The sequence below is a fragment of the Mastigoproctus giganteus genome, chromosome 12 (genome assembly GCF_048544385.1).
Source record: "Mastigoproctus giganteus isolate SK-2022 chromosome 12, ASM4854438v1, whole genome shotgun sequence".
In the NCBI taxonomy this organism is placed as follows: domain Eukaryota; kingdom Metazoa; phylum Arthropoda; class Arachnida; order Uropygi; family Thelyphonidae; genus Mastigoproctus; species Mastigoproctus giganteus.
Window position 1 is genome coordinate 161,168,514 of NC_143586.1, and position 22,503 is coordinate 161,191,016.

A 22,503-nucleotide genomic window follows, 5' to 3' on the forward strand; every position below is an offset into this window, starting at 1 on the left:
ATTTAAAATCACACTGTTGCATTAATAATTTGTAACGAGGTAATTTTTTTGCTTTCGATTTTGATTCCTTCAAATTCTTTCCACTTCAACATGCTCTCAATTTTAGCTTCATAATTTCCTTCAGAATTTTTCAAATTAGCAACGGCATTGATAGTTCGAATAATCAATTTATCTGCTTTTACCATAGTGATTCTGTAAAGCTTCTGAAAGGTAAGAGAGCTTCTGCATGATGTCGATCATTAGTGCTAAACGGTTAAGAAATTCCAGATTTAAAATTCGATTTAATAATCCGTAATATTTAACTACTGATTCAAAATGTTTGCACAAAGCTGGATAATTCCTGCAACCCACAATTGCCGTCCGCAAGCTACAAACTGCTCATCGTGGCCCAAACACACGACTGATCTTTATAGTTTTCACATCAAGTTCTTTAGCAACCATCCTTAATTCGCTCTGGTTTTTTGGAGATTGGTGATACCGTTTTTTTTTTAGTTTTTTTTTAATTATTCCCTGTATGCCATTATATTTTAGAAAACATTTTCTGCACAGTGAAAAGCTCGACAAAGTTTCAAAATCTACCAACATTTCATCTTCGTAAAGTTTGTATATCTTAGTTGCCTCAATTCCGCCCCCCCCCCACTCTCTATGTTGCTACTGTCACTAGTTGTTTGAATACTGTGCAAACTGTCGAAATCACACAAATATTCATCTACACATAGACAGATATTTACTGGAAGGCGTGGATCACTCACTTCCCCGAAAAACATATGCCTGTTTGTTGGAGTAAAGAGGAACAACAACACGGGTTGACCAGAGGCTATTTCCATGTCGGGAATCTTCATAATTCTCTGACTAGCTATGGAAAGTAGATTGACGAGCGGCACTTCCCGTTATGTGACTGCATAGCTTTTATGGACACCACTAATTGTGAAACAGTAATCCCCTTCACCTTCGTACTTTCTAATTACCTAAATTGCCAAAAGACCAGAGGTGAGAACAATGCATACAAAGTTCTCTCTCCTAATCCGTTCATTACATGGAAATTTTCTCCGTTAAATGTAATTACCAAGGGGAATCAAAAAAATTCACTATAAAGAAGTTCGTTAAACAGAGGTCCGGCTGTAATTAAATCAAAAATGAAGCAATTTTAAAATACATAATCGATCGATTGCGCCATTAAAATGCTGGGAATGGGGCCCGTTTGCCCCACCGTAGTTTCGGCTCTGGATACTCAATAATTACATTCCGGATTTCATTTGCAAAATAAATGATCGTCTCAACAATGGGCTCGCAAATTTTCAAAAAAAAAAAAATAATAATAATGGGCTCTCACGAGCCCACTATAGCTCATCACTGTTCAGGGTGTCCCAAAAAAGTGTAACCAAATTTACATGTTTGTAACAAATGTAATTTTAGTGATAGAAACACAAAACCTGTGCTAAATGTCAGAAAAACAGTTGAAGTTTTTTACTGACATTCACATGTGCACCACTTGTCACACGAACAAAAAGGTGTAACCAATTTTAAATGAGCAATACAAACATGTTGGAGAAAATGGAACAAGATGAACGTGTAATGACACGGATTTTTGTCATGGACAAGTGAACATTTCATGTTTCGGGAAAGGTGGATAAGCAAAATATCATAATTTGGGGGACTGAAAACCCACACTGCGTGCAGGAGTATCAGCGAGATAGCCCAAAGGTGAATGTGTGGTGTGGCCTCATAGTTGATCGTGTTATTGAACCGTTTTTCTTTCAAGAAGCGACTGTGAAAGTGGATAATTACCAGGACATGCTTGAGCTTTATGTGTATCCTCAATTGGATGAACTGCCAAATAGGGTCATTTTCCAACAGGATGGAGCGCCGCTACATTGGGTTTTGAGTGTGAGGAGGTCTCTTGATGACAAGTTTCCTGGCCGTTGGATTGGGCGTGATGGTTCCATTGCGTGGCCACCACGTTCACCGGATTTATTCCTTGTGATTTCTTCTTATGGGATTTCATCAAAGACACAGTCTACAAGAGACTTAAAGCGCAGGATTACAAATGCAATAATCATGATTAAGCGTGACATCCAAAAAAAAACATGGGATGAACTTTATTACCGATTAGATATTGTTCGTGTGACAAGTGGTGCACATGTTGAATGTCAGTAAAAACTTCAAATGTTTTTCTCACATTTAGTGCAGGTTTTGTGTTTCCATCATTAAAATTACATTTGTTACAAACATTTAAAATTGGTTACACCTTTTTGGGACACCCTGTATATATATATATATAATATACCCTGTAATTCAAAGAAAGTGCATCACCACTTAAAATTATGATTGTCGTCCGAATAACGTAAGTATACGGCAATATTTCTTGCAGATTGCATCAGAAATGATTAACACGCATAGGAAAAAACGTAAAATTCCATCCACTGTTCCTTTCAGCTCTATAAGCACGCTCTGCAATAGTTGTAGTCATTCCTTCCTTGTGTCAGGATGGCAAGTTACGTGCAGTTGACGCCACGAAGGAAGACGGCTAGGTTGCTTTACGTGAGGAAGGATGTTCTTTCCGTCATATTACTTATATGACGGGAATCATATTTCTTATGATTGTCTTGAAATCAGTCGACAGTGAGTAGATTTCTTTCCAAACTCAAGAACACTGGTTCTGCTGATAGGAAAAAAGGAACCGAACGCAAACGAGTCTCTACGCCAAAACAGGACCGCGTTTGAAGCGTTTATGCCTTAAAAACAGTAAAGTGTATTCGTCGGAGTTGAAAAGAGAATGAGAAGATCATACAGGAGTGGTAGCAAGTGTAGTAACAGTCAGAAGATGCCTCTTCAAAAATGGACTTGTAGCCCGTCGTCGTAAAAAGAAGCCCCTCCTCACACAAAAAACGAAAAAAGCCCGATTAATTTGATGTACGGAGCAAGTAAAATGGACCTCCGAGCAGCGGAATCAGTTATTTTCTTGGATAAGAAGAAATTCAACTTGCATGGCTCTGATAGGACACAAACAATTCGCCTTAGACGTGGCGAAGAATACCATTTGGACTGTACAGTGTCTACAGTGAAATTCACTACCAGACAAATGATATAGGGGTGCAGTTCGAATCGCGGAGTGGGACACCTGCAGTTTATAAAACGTTCCGTAAATGCCAATGAATAAAAAGGTAAAGGTAAAGTGCAGCCATTATCAACCCACTGCAGGATGGAAGCCTCCTCAACAATTCATGCATAATCTGCCACGCTGGTCCATTGCGGGTTGGCAGATCGACCGTATTCAGCAGTCAGGGGCTTGAACCACGGTCTACTCAAAGAGCGTGTGCTACTGCACTCCGGCTCTTGACCACTCGGCTACGGGGACCTGGTTATATTGGAAGGCAAACTGCTGTCAACCATTACAAACTATTTCAACCTGTCAAGTAACTGCATCTTTTCTAACTACTACTTGTCATCAGGCGAAAAGTGTAAGTAGGCACTTCTGTAGTTACTTTAGCTTCATTTCTGTATTAGATGTTCGACAGTAATGTGTTTACATTTGTTATAGGTGAAAGAATGATTAGAAGAACGGCCATTGCAATTCTTAGCTGGGCAGGAAATAGCCCGGCCGGACCGAATCCTATAGAGAACTCTTGGCATTGTGTGGAATCTGCGGTTGCCAGAAAAAAATCAAAGACCCTTCGTTAACTTCAGAAAGACATAATTCGTGTTTGGAACAACTAACTATCAGTTGATTATCTTCAGAAATTGAACTTGTCAATGCCTTGACTGTGTACTGCTGTCATCAGAGCCAGAGGCAGTTCAACTAAATATTAGTTTGCATCTGGTGAACTTTTCATTTTGTTTTTCGTTTATAATGAAAAACCGAAGCAAATTTAGGGCTTCCGATAAGAGTTCAACCATAATTGTCGTATAAAGGTTGCAAATGCTCATTTTTGGAATATTTTGAGAGCACCTATCAAATATTACTTAGCTTCCCTTAACAGAAAATAAATATCTTTTGTTTATATCTTATTTGTGATGCTAGCCGTTAATGTAACATACTATCGCGAAAAAAGGGTTAGAAATGTAAAATTCCTAGATGATGCACTTTCTTTGAACACCAGTGAATATATATATATATATATATATTTATTTTTATTTTTTTAATTAAAAAACGAATCAAGAATAAATCAAAACACAAAAATTGAAATAATGAAAGGATAATTTCACATATTCAAACAATATCATTTTCAATATTACATGCTTATAGCAATCCTATAATAATCCCATTGATAACACTATGATTTTTATTAGAAAGAAAATTTTAAAGCTGAAAAGAATAATTTAAAACCAGAAATGATTGAAATTTTGAATTATGGCAGGCTACCAAGTCCAACGACTGAGATCGTAAATGTTGTGCAACGGACGTTAAAGAGGTTGGGCGCTATAATAATAATTATTATTAGCCATATGGTGCAAGGAAGCCTGAGGCTTATACTGCACCAGACAAAAAAAAAAATTAGTTACTCTGAGAGAGAGAGAGAGAGAATCACCAAGAAAGAGAAGAATGATGATACTCAGCCAAGGACACTGGGAGTGCAAAGCCCTTACTCACCAGATGTGAGCCCCTGGGGTATGTTCTAACACTGCTCGACAAAATTAATAGAACAATGAATATATCACTGTGAACAGCGTCGCCAGAGGCGAAGCCGAATATTAGCCTTAGCAACGGCTTATGATTGATGCAAGAAAGCAAGCTTATATAGTATCAACCAAAAAAAAAATCCCATTTCACACACATTTGGTCACTCCAAATGTTTGTCTAGTTCAACTTTAAATTTATGTAAGCTAACGGCTTCCACAATAACAGATGGTAGCCTGATCCAGCAATCAGCTACCCGCTGGCTAAAAGCAAAATTCCGCACATCTATTCTACAACTGCCTTTCCCCAATTTGAATCTATGCCCTTCAGTTTCTTAATCTTAGCAAGCGGAAGTATCCCGTAAGCATTGAGCCTGCTCAAACCATTCAAGGCCTTATACACCTCGCAGGGGCCTAGTCTTCAGATGCAATTTGCAGAACATTAGAATTTCTTTGTAATCGCACCCCTTACTTCCTCTTACTAATTTTGTTGCCCTTCTCTGCACTCGATCTAGTAACTCTACATCCTTCCTAAAATAAGGCCTAAAGATATGCACGCAGTAATAAAGGTGTGGCCTGACCATTGCCTTAGGCAAAGGGGAAATCACTTCCATGTCTCTGCTAGCAAAATTCCTATATATATATATATATATATATATATATCATTGACAAAACTCCATGACCTGCACGGCTGCATTGCTCAGAGAACTTCAAATCTGACTGCACAATTACTCCCAGGTCTTTTTCATTCTCCAACTCCCTGTGTGTAGGGCCACACAGTTAGTACTTTACTCTTGGATTACTGCTACCTCTATCCAGTACTTTGCATATGTGAATATTAAACTTCAGTTTCCACTTGTATGCCCAACTGCATAATTTTTCTAGATACTGTTGCAGTAGCGTACTGACTTTACTGTCATCAAGAACCCGGCAAACTTTTGTCTCATCTGCAAATTTGAACAATCAGCCTCATATACCTTCATTGATAAATACACAAAACAACAATGGGCCCAGCACCGAATAGTGTTAGACTTCAATAATAACATTAGTCCACGTAGACCAGTGTCCATTTGTTGCCACTCTCTGCTGTCTCCCACTCAACCATCCCTTTATCCATTGCAGCAACTTGCCCTTAATTCCATACCACTCCAATTTGTACAGCAGTCTTCAATGTGCAACAATATCAAAAGTTTTACGGAAATCCAAATATATGATGTCAAAATTATTTTTGGCATTCAGTTCCTTTGCGACCACATCGTAGTATACAATAAAATTTGTCAGACAAGACTTTCCCTTAACAAACCCCATGCTGTGTGTGAAATATTATTGGTCTTGTCTGGGTGATCCTGTAGCACGTCTTTAACCGTGTTTAGCACGTCCAGTGAAGCCATTGCTTTCCCCGGAACAGGTGTTAAACGGATAGGTCTAAAATTACTTCTCACCCTTGCACCCCTTCGTGAATTGGGAATACATTTTTACATCTGCAGTCCACGGGGAAATCTCCTGATTCTAAGGATACTCTCATAATTATGGCTAAGTGTTTATGGTATTCCCTTGCTACCTCCAATATAACTGAATAGATTTCAACTGCCACAGGTACCTTTTTTATGTTTAAGGTCAACAATTTTTCCTCCACTTTACTCTCAGTTATTACAAAATCACTTAACTCCCTGTAAGAGTTTGATAAACTTCTGGCATTCCCCTTCTTGAATAACTCCTCATGTTTGAATGTAGATGCAAAATAGTCATTCAGTTTATCAGCTATTTGAGCAGGATCATGTATAGTCGAACCATCTATGTTAAGTGGACCAATCTAATTAATCCCATTCCTTCTAAAATTTACATAAGTAATGAACCCTTTGCTGTTTTTCTTTGCATTCTTTGCCAAAGATTTCTTGTAATCTGCCTTCGCCTGCCTAACCTCGTTTGTTGTTGTCGTTATTTGGTTTTTAGGAGCATTAGCAACTAAGGCCATATTGCTCCGGGGATATGCGGTGGTCATTCACTGACCTTTCCGCATCCTCCGTATTTGGTGGTCACTGGCTTGAGCCCTGGTCTAATCAAGAAGCGTGTGCTACGCACTGCTGCTCCTGCCCACTCTGCGGAGGCGCTAACCTCGTTTGTGACTTGATTACATCTATCATAGGCTTATATCTACCATAGGCTTCTACGTCGCCTGATAATTTAGAGCATTCCATGCATTTTAATTCTCTGTCACAAGTTTCATTAGGCCTAAACCTTGAACAGTATTTCTTAGTTTGTACGAAAAGCCTAGTAGCTTCCAAGCTTAATTCCTTGAACCTTCCCATATAGAATTTTCTGTTGGTAACATCGTCAGTTGTTCCAACTGTATAGAATTTAAAAATGGCCTGCGACCACTGTATTCACCTTTACTCCTGATGATAGTTAAATCTTTAAATAAATCCCACAAGGTAATAATACACTGGGATCCCTGCCACCTAGTCGTTCCTTTATCTGTAAATTCTTAATGTGTGAATAATCACTGCTGATAATCAGATTAAGAGTATTACTCCCTCTGGTTGACTCTCGAACATGCTGATGTAGAAAACAATCATCCAATAAATCCACAAAAGCCTTGCTAGTGTGAGACTTACCAACCCACAAGATCCAGTCAATATCTGGGAAGTTAAAATACCCCATTATAATACATTCTAATTTACTGGCCCATACTATTTCTCTGTATAGTTGTTCATTGTACTCATCAGAGTCATTAGGCCTACAACAAACTTATCCCCCCATTTTCGCTTTCCTATTGCTTATGTAACACCAAACTGACTTAATATTGCACTGTCCATCTATGTTAACTGGATGCACTTCCTTAGATTTTATGTTGTTTTTTAATTAACAGCATAACACCTCCTCCTTTTTCCCAATCTATCCTTTCCATACACATTTTCCTCTCAAAATTCCCGTTCTGCAGGCTTTCCCGTTATAGTGTGCTTGCCGGATAACCTTTTTTACCTAACGATTAAGACACTCAACGTTCAATGCATAAAATAAAGCTTTACAGGAAGGAATAACTGATCCATCATGAGATAGTAAATAGTCTCTAGTGACAATACCTAGACAAAACAGATAGCATTAGCCATATTACAATTTTGAAAATTCCGATTTCGTATATTAGCTCACATAGAAGAAAGTCTTTACAACCGTTTTGTCACTGGAGACAAGGGGGGGGGGGGTCCGTCTCGAGGATGTCAGGACTGCACCGGTCGCCAACTTTAAAGGGATACCTGAAACTGACATACACACATGAAGAAAATTTTAAAGGGTCGCCAAATTGCTATTGATACCAGGCCCACATAATTCCTAAGAACTCCTGTACTACACACTACTTACTATCTGGTGAGAGACGAGTTGGTACCTCATGAAATACAGTATATATTAATAGGGCATCATAGCATCTCATCTTTTAATCAAATGAATAAGTAATCCCTTTGGAGTGGCTTTCTGTTTTAACGTAGTGAAAATCGCCATAGTCACATTTATTGTGTTGCGAGCAGAGACGACTGCATTGTCTTTTCAGTTTAAAAAACATGCATAATGCGTGCCAAGTGAGTTATTTTTAAAAAAAATCTGGTATATGTCTGTGGGGAGGGGGGGGGTAGAATCCATTGTACATTTTGCTACTGTAAAATGGTAGAGATCGCTTTCGCTTCAATATCGAACAAAAATAAACTTTCTATTCCAGACAAGATAATTCCTGAAAAAAATATATATACAGGGTGTCTCAAAAATATACGGCATAACTTCAAGAATGAGTTCCTCATATGTAGACAATAAAAATATTTTATATCAACATAATCCCGGAAATGCTTGGTTCCCAAATTTTTAACCGAAATGTATTATCTCCTGCAGGTGATTTCCTTCATCACAAGGCACTGACAGATTTGGTGGTTTCCCATTCCGACCATGTACTCAAATCAGGCTGATATGAACTTTATATACGGTTTGGCGGACGACAATGCTCTGGAGGCTCATCCTTTGTACCACGAAAGGTTCCCAGAACGAAGATGTCCAGACAGGAAAACGTTTGAAGGTTCCCATCGCCGCCTTTGTGAACATGGAACCTTTACACCTCGTGCTGCCGTCAGAGGACGACCAAGATCTGAAGTAGAGGGGTGGACTAACTGCCCGGCCTCCACGCTCACTTATTTAAACTCACTAGATTTTTTCTTGTGGGACCATTTAAAGTCATTAGTGTATTCGACTTCGGTAGCTGGTGTTGAAACTCTCCGCAATGAAATTGTGGCAGGTTGTGAGACAATACGAAACATTCTAGGAATTTGGCATCGTCTTCGCGAGTCCATGAGACGGCGATGTGAGGCATGTATTCATGTGGACATTTTGAACAATTACTATAAGGTATGTGAACAGTTAAGTGTCATAGAGAGACCTTCAAAACTAGGAAACCAAGCATTTTCGGAACAATGTTGATATAAAATATTTTTATTGTCTACATATGAGGAACTCATTCCTGAAGTTATGCCGTGTATTTTTGAGACACACTGTATATATATATATATATATATTTTTTTTTTTTTCTTTAAGAAAACTTGCAAAAGTCGTTGTAGTTTTAAGATTATTACTATAATACAACTCACATACCACGTGAAAATAATAATATAGTTTATTAAACTAATCGCCTAAATCACTATACAATTTAAGGTGATGTTTCAGACCTCTTAACGATACCCATCATCCGACCATGCTGCTGGGGGATAGAAAATATAAAGGATTAAAGTTACCAGTATTTACAATTACAATTACATAATTCCAATAAGTTAATTGATTGTGAATTATAGGTCACATTACAGTACAGATACATATTAATAAAAAGATAATAAAATGTATTGTTTATAACCTGGACCAAACCGTCTTGTTTGCGGCATACAAAGGAAGGATTCCACAAGTAGACTCTTGCTGTTAAAAAAAAAATAAAATAAATAAAATAAATGGAATCTGAAAACCATAAAGCGAAACTGCCGACGATTGAAATAGTGGCTGCAGTAGACCTGCTCGTTCCGCCTAGACAGGGTTTAGCCCTTTTTCTGAAAGCCGCGCGACACTCTCTAATTACAATAGCATCCATCACTGAGGAACCAATTCAAGTGAATCTATTCACGGCCTGCGATCCAGTCTTTGTCTTGTTTGCGATATACAAACAAAGAATTAGTCGCAAGTAGACCGTTTGTGTGAAACACTATCAAGAAATGGTTGTGTGAAAATTAAGGAAATCTGAAAAACATAAAATGAAAATGCCGACACTTGAATTAGTGACTTTTAGTTACAATTTGTGCAGCCAGAAATATTGTCCATTTAATTGTTTTTAAAATTTCGTGTCTTGGAATTTTAGGGATTTATTTTCGCCGTGTGCCACCTAACGGATACCACACTTAGTTGATGTGAATTTTTGTTTTGTGATTATTTGACATAAATTTATTGAATTCTTTTTTTATAATTACAACATTGTGTAAATTGATAATATGGCCCCTAAAGAGCTCAGTAAGAAGAAATTTTCAATTAAAAAAACAAAACATGTGGCGAAAATTTCAACATCCCAGTTTTTGAACGAATATTAAATTAAAATTACTATTTTTCGCCGGAGGGGAATTTTATTCCACCAGGGTGAAACTCATCCCCTGTAACCCCACTGGATTCAACACTGACCACATTTGTTGACAAACTTAAATCGGATGAAAAAATATTTACATATATTTCTTAGATAAAGAAATCAATGATATTGTTACTAACTGAGATTTGTTTTTTAATGATGGATCAAGGACATTCACATGATACTGCTTTAAAACAAATTCATCGAGCATTAACTAATGCTAAAATTATTATGTAAAAATGATTATAAATGGAATAGTGCTATACCAAAATAGGACAAAAAAAAATTAGACAATGACCCAAACGCTTTATGATAACCGAATTTCATTGAAAGTTACAAAAGTTAGTATTACAGTGCAATGTTAAAACTTTTGACAATTACTGACAAAAAAACAATCATAATTAAGTTTTAATTGTGGGATACATCATTGGAAAATTAGTAAACAAAAAATCATTTCAGTGATTAATAATATTTGATTATTTCACACTTCACTAAATTTAATGTATAATTTAGAGGGCAAAATATATCCAAAGCTAATATAATAATAAGATAATTGGTTAACAGGTTAATGCAATTATAACAATTATATTTTATTTCCTTGTACTAACTGACCATAGAGTAGTAACTAAAGAACACAAAGCGCCTTCATTGTCAGCAGTGGCGCCGGGAAGAAGAAGTTATGTTTTGAATCTGATGCTCTAGGAATGCTGGGATTCAACTATAGGATTATTAATTAAAGCTGCCTCCTCACTGACTTCCAAATAGGGGGCGCAGTCTATATTGAAAATCTCTTAGCTTCGTTGTGGGATGGAGTAGTATATTACTGTTAAATGTACGTGTGTGGTCGTGGGCTGTGGTTCCTGGTTAAGACGAATAAGTTTCTGTTTTTTGGAGCTTAGATTTTGTAAGTTATTTCGTTACTAACTCATCACGATGTTGTGCTTGCAAGTTTTAGTGTGGCAAGTAAATTAATCGCTCATAAAGTGAAGATAGGTACAATCGCATGTAACTGATTGATCATCTGTAAAAACATTAACTAGGAAAGCATGTTTTGTCACATGTCAGATATGTGAGCATTTGACATCCGTTACTGTTTATAAGCAATCAGGTAAGATTTTGTAAAGGAAATGAATTATGTTTTGTACATTTACAAAATTGTGGAAATAATAAGTGACGCAGTATAGAATATAAAGGATGTTGGCAAGCCAGATATGAAAAAAAAAAAAAAAAAAAAAAATGCAGTATTCGTAGAGGGACATTCAAAAATTATTATTGTTATTGTTATTATTTTTTATGAACACTCACTCTCTCCACCACGTCATAACTGTAGCTTTGATCCCCTCTCAACATTACTGTATAACTGAATGCCTCACATTTATATTTATACAGTATAGGAAAAATCTCTATAAAAAAGTCTAATTTCGCAGAATTGTAGCCATAGCATTCGTTTTAATTCTAGTGAACATTTCTTGCAGTTATTCGTAGGGGCACATTAAAAAATTATTATTATTAATTTTTTTATTTTTATGAATAGTCAAACACGTCATAACTAAAGCTTTGTACCACTCTCAACATTATTGCATAACAGAATGCCGCACTTATATGTTTATATGGGAAAAAACTGCATAAAAATTCTGGGGGGCAGAATTTTATTATTACGAGCCATATGAGAAGAATTATGATATCCATATCTACTGTAGAATGGTAGAGACCACATTAATTTTAATTTTTGCGAACAGTATGTTTTAATCCTCAATGATTGAATAAGCATTTATATATGTACATTATAATTATAACACTACATTATTTATAACCCAATGCTGCTAGTTACTAATCTAATATTAGAAATAAAAGAGCTTCTTTTTAAGTAACTCATATCATTAAAAAACAACTCTTAACATTTTTAATATTAGAAAATTATGTCAAATTATGCAAAAAAAAAAAAAAAAAAAAAAAAGCAAGCTTATACAGCATCATCCAAAAGAAAAAACACTTCCCGTATCACCTATTCACCCCTCTAACAATTTGTCTAGTTCTTTCTTGAATTTATTCAAACTAATCCATCTATAATACCAGATGGAAGTTTCTTCTAACAATCAACTATCTGTTGGAGGAAGGAAATTTCTTCATGTCTATCTTGCAACCATCCTTTCTCAATCTCACATTCCCCAGGGGCTCACATCTGGTGAGTATGGGCTTGGCACACTCAGGGTCCCTGGTACTGTAATTAAGAACACTCTTTTGTTCCCTTCCCTAAAAAAAAAAAAAAAAATACTCCATGAGGAGGGTTCCAAGTTGGATGAATAGTGAAGTTGCCACATTACTTGAGCAGAAAAAGGTGGCGTGGAAAGGTTACAGAGCAATAAAAAGTACTGAAGCCTATAACAGCTACAAGATGATCTGTAATAGAGCCACAGAAAAGGTTCGACAGGCAAAGGCAGTTTATGAGAAATCACTAGCAGAGCAAAGAGGGGGGATAAAGAATTCTTCACATGTATAAATGCCAAGAAGAGCAGGACAAACCAGATCAGACCTTTATGTAAGGGAAGGGGATAGTATTAAATACATCAGCTGCCGTTGCAGATGAACTCAACAGTTATTTTGCATCGATATTTACAAATGAAAAACCTTTTGTGGCAATGGGAAATTGTGGGAGCGAAGTTGAAAATATGTAATTAATGATATTGAAATTTTGCAAGATTATTTAATGAAAAAACTTTCGAGCCTACAGGCCAGCAAGGCTCCTGGGGTTGATGGAATATACCCTATAATCTTAAGGGAGGCGGCAAGTGAGTGCATTGAACTATTGAGGCTAATTATGCGAGCATCAGTAGACTCTGGGGAGATTCCCTTTGGTTGGAAAAGTGCCAATGTATCTCCCATACATAAGGGTGGCTCTAAGAGTGAAGTGGGAAATTATCGACCTGTCAGTCTGACTTCAGTGGTAGGGAAAATCATGGAGGCAATGATCAAGGGTGGAATTCAGGATCATTTGGATTGAATTGAAATTCTCAAGGATACTCAGCATGGTTTTGTAAAGGGAAAATCATATTTAACAAATCTGGTTCGCTATTTTGAAAGGGTCACTCACGAGCTGGATTTAGGGAATAATTTCGACATTGTTTATTTAGATTTCAGCAAAGCTTTTGACTCAGTCCCACATGAGCAGTTGCTTTATAAGCTGGAACAGGTTGGAATCACTGGGAAAATCCTTAGATGGATAGCAGGATGGCTTCAGGGCAGGAGGCAGAGGGTTGTGATAAATGGCTGTTCCTCAGATTGGGTTGATATAAGAAGTGGGTTTCCCCAAGGACTGATCCTTGGGGAAACCCAATTCTTCATAAACGACATTGATGAAGGGATAGAGGGCGTGATGTCTAAATTTGCAGATGATGTTAAAATTGGTAGAGTAGTTAATGATCACTGTCAAGCTGAGCTTCTTCAGAGAGACCTAGATAGACTTCAGGAATGGTCAGAAAAATGGCAGCTATGCTTTAATCCAACAAAGTGTAAGGTATTACACCTGGGAAACAGTAATCCCAAAATAACTTATTCACTTGGTGGAGTTCAACTAAACCCAGTACTGGAGGAAAGGGACTTGGGTGTTATGATACGGTCAGACATAAAATTCTCTGAACATTGTAAACAGGTTGCAAGGAAGGCCCATGGTGTCCTATCGATGATCTATCGAACTTTTGCAAGTAGAGATAGGGATGTGATAATCCCATTATGTAAGGCTTTTGTTAGACCACACTTGGAATACTGTGTTCAAGTATGGAGACCGCATCTAAAGGAAGACATCGAGCTTCTTGAAAGGGTGCAAAGACAGGTAACTTGCTTGGTGAGATTGGCAAAAGGGCGTCCTTATGAAGAAAGACTGAATATGTGGGTTGCAGAGTTTGGAAACTAGACACCTTAGAGGAGATTTGATTGAAGTGTTTAACGCTCTGAGAGGCATCAGTAAAATGAATGAGGACGAAATTTTCAAGATTATAAATGATGCTAGAACTAGGGGACATAAATTCAAGTTATGGGGGGAAATGTTTAGATTGAATTGCAGGAAGTTTTATTTTAGCCAGCGAGTTATAAATTACTGGAATAAGTTGCCTACATGGGGATGGTAGAGGCTGACAGTTTGGGGAAATTCAAAGGTCATCTGGATAGTACCTTCGGGTGAGGGAAGCGCATAGGATGATAGGTTTAATTTCCTTTTCTTTTATTAATTATTATTATTTTTTTTATCATTGTTTTATTCGTTTTTTTTTTTTTTTTTTGGCTGGTGCAGCATAAGCCATAGGCTTTCTTGCACCATGCGGCTAATACTAATACTAATCTTGTTGCTCTTTCTCTGCACCCATTCCATCTTTCCTAAAATGAGACTTCCAAACCCATGTGCATTACTCAGGATGTTGGCTTATCAATGTTTTATACAATGGAAAATCATCTCCTTGTATGGCAAACTTACCTATATCATTGACAAAACCCTGTGAGCTGTCTGTACTGCTCACAGAATTTCATATTCGACTGCACAATTATCTCCAGGTCTTTTTCATGCACCTCTATTTCTGCCTGTCTTTCTGGATTTCGTTTTTCTTTCCAGTGGGGCAATCATGCAAGTGGATTTAGAACATCATAATGTGGACAAAAAGCACAGCATACTGTTCTGATCAATTCCTGCTTGTTTGATGGAGCTGGGAAATGCTACCTAAAATGTTGTCCCAAAAGTTCCCATAAATTTTTCTATCAGGTTTTGATCTGGTTACTGCAATGGCTATGCTATGAAAAAGTTGATTCTTATGCTCCTGAAGCCACTGGGTGACCACTGTGCTCTGCAGATTGGAGCATTGTCGAAAGACAGCTCTCTTCATGAAAGAAATGGTTAATCATTGGATGATGAAGATCACTCAGGACTGTTAAATAGTGATTGGCATATCAACCTTGCGTTCTAATGGAATGAGAACACCCAAACCATGCCATGCTATGCCACAAGAAAGCACCCCCACACCTTTAAATAATAAATAAATAAATCTGCAGCCATTATCAACCCACTGCAGGATGAAAGCCATCTCAACAATTCATGTTGAGGGAAATGGACCATAATCTGCCACGCTGGTCCAATGTGGTTTGGTAGATAGACCGTATTTAGCAGGCAGGGGCTTGAACCCCAGTCCACTCAAAGAACATGTGCTACTGCACTTCTTCTCCTGACCTCTAGGCTACAGAGGCCTACCCACACCTTTACAAAACCCTTAACATAGGAAATAAGCAATCAGAGTTGTAATCTTCCATTGCTTAGTGATCAGTGCATGCCACATGTGCACTCATACATTTGTTGCAAACAAAGTGTCGGAAGATTCATTAGAACATATCATAGTCGTCCACTGCTTGGGAGTTCTTTACACCATTGGACATGACAATGTGCATTGCCAAGTATGGTGAGTGGCTTGTGAAGTGCAACTCGACTGTGATATCCAGCTCTAGGAGTTCTCAATGTAATATTTTTGATGAAACTAGCTTCTTGTATCCTGCGTTCAAATCTGTACACAACTGATCAGCTGTTGCTTGCTAGTTTTGCTTGCATATTTCACTAATGCTTGAATGTCCCAATTCTGGAGTATGTGGTTTTGGCCACTACTGCCTTTTTCACGTCTTCCATTCATATTCCCATACAAACATTACCTTGGAACTGTTCCCTGTGAAACATTAGTGAATTCAGCTGTCTTAGTGACTGAAACTCCTGCCAAGTGCATTCCAATAATCGTGCCCCTTTCGATATTGCTAGGTGCCTCCATAGCCAGGTGGGCAGGAGCAGCAGTGCGTAGCACATGCTTCTTGATTAGCCCGTGACTACCAAATAAGGAGGATGCGGAAAGATCAGGGAAAGACCACTGCATATTCCTGGAGCAATATGGCCCTAGTTGCTAATGCTCCTAAAAACCAAATAACTAGCTAACTTGATATTGCTAAGGTCTTTTCTTGATGTGATACCAGTAATTACGTGCAATTAGGCTGAGTTTGCTTTTACAGACATGATGCTAAGGCTGGGATGTCATTTTCATGCCTGCATTAGCGGCACGTAGATGCTTCTGTTTAGCTTAAACCTAACACTTTCCACAAATTTTGCTGTTTCCATTTTTTTGTCCATTACCTTTGGCTCTCATAACATAAGGCTTATGAATAAATATGAGAATATAACAATGAAGATTTAAGAAATTTTGAATAACTTATGAGTGAATTAGCATACTAGTTAATTGAAATACATATTTATTCAATCAGTATTAAAAAAAGAAAATACAATTAAAATTAAAACAGATGACTGAATATGTTTGTTATAACATAAAAGATTATAAGGCATGTACCTATCAAACATGTTTTAACAAATATGAAAATGTTTTGCAAATAGAAGATAAATGGAAGTCCCCCCAGTTCCTTCTTTAAAACATACTGTCTGACACATTCTGCCACGGGCATTATAGTAGGAAGAAAAAACAACACTTGCCTCAAGGCAGTGGTGGATTAAGGATAGTTGGGGCCCCTAGGCAAATTATATTTGGGGACCCCCCCCAAAAAATTATAATAAAAAAAAAAGAATAAAAAATAAATACAAGTTAGGTGAGAAATAAATGAAATTTTGTACTTTTCAATTTTTTGCTTGAATTTTCGCTTAAATTAAGATTTTTATGATGTTTACTGAAAACATCAATCTATTTTAGAACACTATAGGGAAATGTCTTGGTTTGGGGGCCCCCAAAGCCTGGGGCCCCTAGGCACGTGCCTCATTGCCTTAATGGGTAATCCGCCACTGCCTCAAGGTCACAACTCACTTGGCTCTTTTCTTCCATAGTTTTAGTACAAAATGGGAAGCAAACAATGTGTCATATTGGGATTACCTGATAACAACCTTATCCACCCATGTATATTATGTCCATAAATTGTTTCTGTTTGCCTGATTTGCTAGAAGAAAAACCCAAGTTTCCAGGAAGAAAAAACCTTTCTATCCGCGTCAAAGACTTACCTTAACCATGGAGTGAAAAAAAAAAAAAAAAAACATTTTCACTTGTTGACATTCCATTCGATCCCAGGACTTTTCCATCTGGTGTGGGGAGGTTAGAAAATATAACCACTGTGCTATCCTCAAGGATGAAGCTGGAAATGAAGTGTCACCTCAAAGTGACTCACTTTGTTTCTGTGACATGTTGAATTGTATGCTTCCTGAAAGGTCATTTATGTGTTTGTTTCAGTGTTTGCATTAGCAAGACAAGCATCGGTTTTATTTGTTCTTGTAAATTTTTGAGCGATAAAAATCTTTCGTCTCTTTCCTGTTAATAGGGGCATTTATGTAAAATATGTTTTACTGTAGGATCAGTATGGCAGTAAGTACACTGTGGAGAGTATTGAAATGAGAAAAGAGTTGTTTGTTTCAGTGAAAACTAAGTTAAGTGCTGGAAAGACTTGATAAAAAAAATTGCTTTTTAATTATCACAGACATTCTCTCAGATATGCCAGATAAGCTGTACTCACTACCTAGGAGTCGAAAATGCTGATGGAACTGATATTCGGGTGACATTCAAGTCAAGTGGAGCCAATTTCGGCGAAGTCCAGACGGTCTGTGACAGCCAAATCCTCTGCTTGCACCTTCGCAATAGTGGAACTGTTAGTAATCTGGGGTATAACCTCCATGCACAAGCACACTGTGGGTGACCACCAAGGTGTGAACCAACGTAAGTAGGGGTCAAGGTGTGGCACCCAAACCACATGGAGGAATGCCACCCTCTGCATTACCAGGCAATACTAGGTGGTAGATGACTCTCATCAACCGGTGCAATACTACCACTTTGCGTATTGGAGGCTTGAAGTGTTGGAACCCATGTTTAGTCTCCAGAGCTAAGTTCCGGTCAACCTTTCCCATCTCTTCCATCATGCAGTATAACTGATGACTTTTGAGGTTATGATGAACATCATGGCGAGATCCAATCTTCCTTACATTTCAAGGGTACAGCTATAAAACAGTGTTTGCAGGCCGGCTGCTAGTTAGTACACCGGACGACCGAACCTATTGGTAACTTTTTAGGAGGCTTCTGGATCAGGTAGTGTATAATCTTGCTACCTTTACTCTGCCAGATAGTGACTGGAGGGAGTCCGTGTATGCGGGGAGCATTGTCGAGGCCACGTTATGTCAAGGATCTGGGTATATTCTTACCACGTGCATGCCATATCCAAAAATTTCATTACTTCATACAGACATGCACCCCCCCACTTTTTCTTACTATTGAATACACCACAAATAGTCAAACTAATAGAGTAAGCTTATCTGTGAAAAGATCTAAACCTCCCAAACACTTCCTAGTTCATTTCACAAATATGCGTGGTCTCAATTCTAATCTCAACGATGTCCATTTCCACTTGCGGTCTGCCAAACCCCATGTACTTTTTATGACAGAATCTCAGTTATTGGTTGATTCAACTACTGCTCATCTCAGTTGCCCAAATTATTTGTTGTATGATTCCTTTCGCCTCAAAGGTGGTACTTATGCATATGTCCGTTTTGATATTCCCTGTCAGAGAGTTGGTAATTTGGAATCTTCTCTGGCTTAAAATCTCTTTACCTCATTGTGACAAATTCAACTGTAGTCTCTACCATTCTCCCAACTCCACTATTCAATTGGAGCTCTTTGACTTCCTCTCTTTGCATCTTGACTTTCTCCAGTCCAACTTTCCTAATAGTGAGGTAATTTTCCTTGGTGATTTTAATGTTCCCAACTCCAGCTGGCTTCTGTTTTCTAGTCACACCGACCTGGCTGGTCGAGATGCTGAGACTTTTGCAATTACTAATGACTTTGCACAGATCGTTCATTTACCTACAAGAATACCAGATAATCCTAACCATACAGCCAACACGTTTGATCTTTTTCTCACAAACAATTCTTCTAAGTACACGGTCGAAGTGAGTGGTCCTTTAGGCACCTCAGATCACAACTTGGTGATTGTCTCTTCTCCAGTGGAGCCTTTATCTCATGGCTATTCCCAACCTCGTATTGTTTGGCATTACAAGAATGCAAAATGGGATGACCTGTGAGATTTATTTTCTTCATTTCCTTGGTCGGACTACTGTTTCAAAACTTCTGATGTCAACGTTTGCTCAGATCGTGTCAGTGAAATTATTCTTGTAGGAATGGAATCCTTTATTCCACACTCCACTTTAAAATCTCGTCCTTTATCTAAACCTTGGTTTTCTAATAAATGTGCTAAGGCTGTTCAAGAGAAGAATGTTGCATATCGTAATTGTCTTGTTTCCAATTCTTCAGTTTCATTTTCTGGCTAAAGCTCGCAACAATTGTAAAGCAGTTATTAATCAGGCCAAACTAGATTTTGAACAGGCTAAGAGTAGAAAACTTGCTTCTTGCCCTAATGGTAGCCGAGCATTCTGGTCTCTTCCCAAAGCTATTGGCTGCAACTTTTGCCCATGTCTGCTCCCACCTCTGTCAAAATCAGATGGTTCTGTTGTCACTGAAGCCAAGGATAAAGCTGACCTGCTAGCATCCCAATTTTCTTCCAACTCTTGTATTAATGATCTTGGTAAAACACCTTCCACCATTCCCAACACACCCATTCAATGTCTCCTGTGGTCTTCTGCCAAAAGGATGTCAGAAGGATTTTGATGAATCTTGATGCTAAGAAAGCTTCAGGTCCTGATGGTATTTCTCCACTTGTTCTCAAAGCTTGTGCTCCCTAACTTGTGTTCTTTGCAGCCTTTTTTCACTTTCTTATTCCAAAAGTGTTTTTCCTTCTGCTTGGAAGTTTGCTCATATCAAGCCAGTTCCTAAAAGGGGTGACAAATCCCTCCCATTTAATTATCGTCCCATTGCAATTTCTTCTACTCTTTCTAAAGTAATGGAGAAATCAATCAACCGCCAACTCAAACTATCTAGAAACCTTCCATCTGATCAACAATTGCTAGTATGGATCCATCAGTGTCGATCTGCTGGTGATATTCAGGCTTATGTTACCCATTTATGGACAAATTAAATGGAAAAGTTTGGTGAAACACAAGAAGTTGCTATTTACATCTCAAAGACTTTTGATTGTGTTCGGCATAAAGGTCTTCTAAACTTTATGCCTACAGTACTTAGTACCATTCATGGGTTTAAAGTTGAGAAGACGAAAGAAGATATTTATTGACATTAGACTTGAACTTCTGTAGACTGTAATTTTCAGGAAATACATATGAAGGAAGGTTGTTCCAGAAAATGGCAGTTGAATGAATAAACGAGGAAAATGAAAAGTTGGTTCTGTGAGTTTGAAGTTGGACAGTAAATGGATGTTGGCTGGTGGTGGCATGTGTTCGGACTGCTTTGAAAGAGACAGTGGGAATTATAGAAGCCATTTCAGAAGAACGGTGCCCATGGAAGTATCTGTAGAAAAGGCATGCAGTAGAAATAGAACATCCATGAGACAGAGAATATAAAAGTCTTCTAAACATATTATGGTTTGCCAACTGTTTTTTGTAATTGGTTATCCAATTTTCCTCTGACCGCTCACTGAGAGTGATAGTTGATGTGGCTCTCTGTCTTCTAACTTCTCCACTGAGGCCGGTGTCCCCCAAGGTTCAGTTCTTTACCCCACTTTTTTATATTAATGACCTTTTTCCATTGACTGGAAATCCTATTCATAGTTTTGCAGATAATACTCTTGTTCTTTGCCGTCTTTTTTCACTTTCTTATTCCAAAGGTGTTTTTCCTTCTGCTAGGAAATTTGCTCATATCCAGTGAGTTCCTAAAAGGGATGATAAATCCCTCCCATCCAATTATCGTCCCATTGCAATTTCTTCTACTCTTTCTAAAGTAATGGAGAAATCAATTAACCACCAACTCTTAAACTACCTATAAACTTTCCATCTGATCAACGATCGCCAGTATGGAAAAGCCAGAATATCACCATTGTCAATCTACTGGTGATATTCTGGCTTATCTTACCCATTTATGGACAAATTCAATGGAAAAAAAGTTTGGTGAAACACAAGCAGTTTCTCTTGACATCTCAAAGGCTTTCGATCGTGTTTGGCACAGAGATCTTCTAAACAAGCTTGCATCTTATGGTTTGCCAACTGTTTTTTGTAATTGGTTATCCAGTTTTCTCTCTGATTGCTCACTGAGGGTGATGGTAGATGGCTCTCTGTCTTCTAATTTCTCCACTAATGCTGGTGTCCCCCAAGGTTCAGTTCTTTCCCCCACTCTTTTCCTCTTGTATATTAATGATCTTCTTCCACTGACTGGAAATCCTATCCATAGTTTTGCCGATGAGAGCACATCGCATTCCACTTTCCATTTTGAGAAACCTTGCCCTGCTCAATCAGCTTCAACTTCTTGAATATCCGCTACCAATTTCTTAAATGCCGATCTCCAGGTAATTCTCCAGTGGGGCAAAGACAGCTTAGTTGATTTCAATCCTTCTAAAACTCAGTCTTGTCTTATACCCCAGGGGCTCACATCTAGCGAGTATTGGCTTGGCACACCCAGGGTCCTGAGCTGAATATCATCATTCTTCTCTTTCTTGGTGATTCCTTTCTACTTCTCTCTCTCTCTCTAAGGTTTTTTTTTTTTTGGCTGGTGCAGCATAAGCCTCAGGGTTCCTTCCACCATATGGCTAATAATAATAATCTCACAAAAAGGATTCTTCTGCTCCTATGCTTAACTTTGGTGAAACTCCAATTTATAGGCAAAATGATATATCTGTTTTGGGGATTACCCTGACTTCTAATCTCTCTTGGCACAAGCACATTACAAATATTGCTTCTTCTGCATCTAAAAAACTTGGTTTTCTCTTTCGCTCTCGGCGTTACTTTTCTTCCAAACAGCTGTTCACTCTGTACAAATCACAAATCCGCCCTACCATGGAATATTGTTCCCACATCTGGGGCAGTGCCCCCAAAACCTCTCTCAGGCTTCTAGATTCCATTCAGAAGAGGGCTGGTAATTAATGACTCCTCTCTAACAGTCTCTCCACTCTCTATCTTATAGACGTATCATTTCTGCTGCATGCCTTTTCTACAGATACTTCCATGGGCACTGTTCTCCTGAATTGGCTTCTATAATTCCTGCTCTGTCTTTCAAAATAGTCCAAACGCTTGCTGATAGTAGCCAACATCCATTTACTGTCCAACTTCAAACACACAGAACCCAACTTTTCATCTTCCTCATTTATTCATTCAATGGATATTCAATGTACGGTACAATGGATATTGTACCGTACCC

At 38.1% G+C, this 22,503-nt stretch overlaps 1 protein-coding gene across 6 annotated transcripts in view; it reads left to right on the plus strand.

Moving 5' to 3' along the window:
• Positions 1-11,006: 11,006 nt before the first annotated feature.
• The window catches only part of LOC150077549 (uncharacterized), a 308,710-nt gene continuing 297,213 nt past the window's right edge, over positions 11,007-22,503 (plus strand). For 3 of the 6 annotated variants that reach the window (XR_016547745.1, XM_090386993.1, XM_090386994.1), the window contains exon 1: positions 11,008-11,360. The gene's annotated coding sequence lies outside the window, so the exon portion shown is untranslated. Of the gene's footprint in view, positions 11,361-22,503 lie in introns of all 6 variants that reach the window. The other 3 variants (XR_016547746.1, XR_016547750.1, XR_016547748.1) reach the window with 2 other exon arrangements.